This window comes from Coregonus clupeaformis, unplaced genomic scaffold (assembly GCF_020615455.1).
Source record: "Coregonus clupeaformis isolate EN_2021a unplaced genomic scaffold, ASM2061545v1 scaf2277, whole genome shotgun sequence".
NCBI classification, from domain to species: domain Eukaryota; kingdom Metazoa; phylum Chordata; class Actinopteri; order Salmoniformes; family Salmonidae; genus Coregonus; species Coregonus clupeaformis.
In genome coordinates this window covers 46,401-49,039 of record NW_025535731.1, presented here as the reverse complement: position 1 = coordinate 49,039, position 2,639 = coordinate 46,401, and the positions used below count along the sequence as shown (strand labels likewise).

At 38.8% G+C, this 2,639-nt stretch overlaps 1 long non-coding RNA gene across 1 annotated transcript; it reads right to left on the bottom strand.

The window, feature by feature from the left end:
• Positions 1–273: 273 nt before the first annotated feature.
• Positions 274–2,107, bottom strand: LOC123488410. The gene is made up of 2 exons (XR_006660055.1): positions 1,948–2,107; positions 274–364 (listed from the first exon to the last, which is right to left on the bottom strand). It is a non-coding gene; the product is annotated as an uncharacterized LOC123488410 (long non-coding RNA).
• Between the last annotated feature and the right edge of the window lie 532 nt (positions 2,108–2,639).

Here is a 2,639-nt window from a genome sequence, read left to right as displayed (position 1 = left end):
ATAAAAGACCTGTACCAACTCACAACCCAATTACTTAATAAGTACCTAATTACTTTAATTTTACAGAATAATGTTAATGCTGGATTTCCAACACAACTCTAATCAATACAAGTCATTCACGGAAACTGTAATGTGCAATTATCAATTACTTAAATTCATCAGTCTGTTGCCAAGCTCTTGCGAAATGGTCACAACATGAAATATTCTATGTAAACACAATGTATCAATTATATCCTGTAAGGGAAAGTAGATTTGTGAATAATAACAGCACTGGCCTTGATTTGGACAGGGTTGCCGTCACTGGTGTCAGTTGATGTCAGCCCCTCCTCTTTCTCTCTCTCTCTCTGTCTCCTCCTTCTCGTCTCTCGTATGACATAAAGACAAAAGCACAAAGAAGAGTTTAGTGTATATATATTTTTTCCACATTCACGCTAAGAAATAAGCAAACAGCTTAATTCAGGAATATTATAAATAGCTCAATAACATTTTATTTTATTCATTTATTTTATTATTATTATTATTAATCCGTCAATATATCTGTCATTCACCAACTCAACCGATTATCAACCAAACAGTTTTACAGTCAAGCAATAGTTAATTCAAGAGAAGATTTCACTTGTGTGCAAAATTCCCCCTCCCGTTTTCTATTTTGTCTGCACTGAAAACGGACTCTCCCGTTCTCTCTCCAGTTCAGTGCAGGGGAGTGGCTAAACTCATGAATCCTACGCGTGCGCAGTTCAGTCACCAATGTGATTTCAGAGTGGTAGGAGCGGACAGAGCAGACTGTTGCTCCGTTCTCTCCTCCCATAGACAATAACACTTAAGACATTAACAGAGCTCACAAACTGAACACATAGAACATACAGAACACAGAACACAAACCCACTACCAAGCTTGTTATCTTTCACTTATCTGCAGATTTATAGTTATGCTGTTATCAATTACAAAACATCTCTATACACTCTTAAAAAGTCCTCCCTGTAGGCTCATGATTCGTTAGTAAACGTTCTCTTTTTATAGAGACTCATAAGATCTTTAAACTTATAGTCCTTCCAGGGGGCTCATAGTTTATATAGTTTAAGAATTACAAACGTTCTCACAAACAGAGACTCATAAGATTTTTAACCTTAACTTCGTTATAGGGGTTTTAACTTTTTACTCTAGGGGCTTAACTTTTGAAAACAAAGATACCTAACACATTTATTTACAAGAGACCAAAAAGCTCTTTTCAAAGCCTTAGTCGACACACATCTGGAAGTAATCAGAGACGCAGCCCCCCCCTTTTTTTTCGTCTCTCCGTTTCACACACACAGACAGACACAGAGAAATTGGCTGTCGTTCTCTCACACACACACACAGTTACATACAGGATCCATTAATACAGAGCAAGCTTGCTTATCGCCGTTCCTTTTGTCTTTTAAATTCTTTTGCTAAATTTCTGCTACCTTAAGTTGCCGACATTAAATGAGAGGTTACATTGGACATACAATCCGTCAACCATATTCCAAGAGGTAACATACAATTTAATATATGTCGTACAAACTCACTGTTCCCAGAACAGACCCGAGAGTCAATCTAACAACTCTCCTGGTTTTACGGCCATCATATGGATGCCTTGGTCTCACAAGGGCTTCCTTAAATTAACGGCGCCCTAAAAGTATACTGTTGACTCATATCAAGCGTTATCCTCTAAGCCTTTCATTGGACACTCCTTTCACTTTTATTCAAGGCAAAATATGTGTGTCCAAATCGGTGTGCCCTACAGACACTCCCCACTGTTTGCGTTGTTCTCAACGCAAACTAATTCAGAAAATTTAGAACGGAACTCCTACCACACAGCAAACACCAGCAAAACGCACGCATAAGTAATTTAACGGTACATCTCTAACGCACACACTCTCTGGACTCACAAAACGGCCAGCGCCCAATGTAAGGGATTAAACTCACCTTATTTTTGCCGGCTTCTTTGAGCGGTAGTCGTTTTGTAGCCCAGGAATGGAATGCAAAGAAGAGACGTAGCACGTCCCAAAGAAAACAATCTCGTCGCCATTAATGTAGTGCCTAAAAGAAACACCTTTGCTGGTCCATGCTTGTGATGATAAGAAGATCCGCCGACACTGTACTTTGATTATAAAGGTTTATTATAACAAAGAGTTTACAGCATCGAATTTTGACAAACACCTGCAGATGTCTGGAGATAGCAACAGCCAAATCAATAATTCGCTATTCCCCCTCTCTGTTCAAGACATGGCATTATATCGTACATGGCCAGAGCATGGCGTGATTCTAACATCCAATCCCTGGCCATTACATATCCTCTTTTCCAGGAATTTAGTAATGCTTTCCAGATGTTTCAGCAAAAAGAGCCACGTTTCCTATAACACACTTTTGTAAACGTCAGCACAATCCTAGACTCTTCAGATACTACAGCTATGAGGGTGTTTGTGTTTACGTGCGTCATTTTTTGGTGTAAAATATACATAAAGTGTCTAACTGTATGAGCTTGATTATAACGCCAGATGTGTGAGACATGCATATGGCATTATTTTGTTAATGTATTTTTTCTTTCTTTAAACCAGTTCTCACGGGTTGACCAGCATTAAAGCCCTGTATTCAAATCAAGACCTCTTGCCTCATGC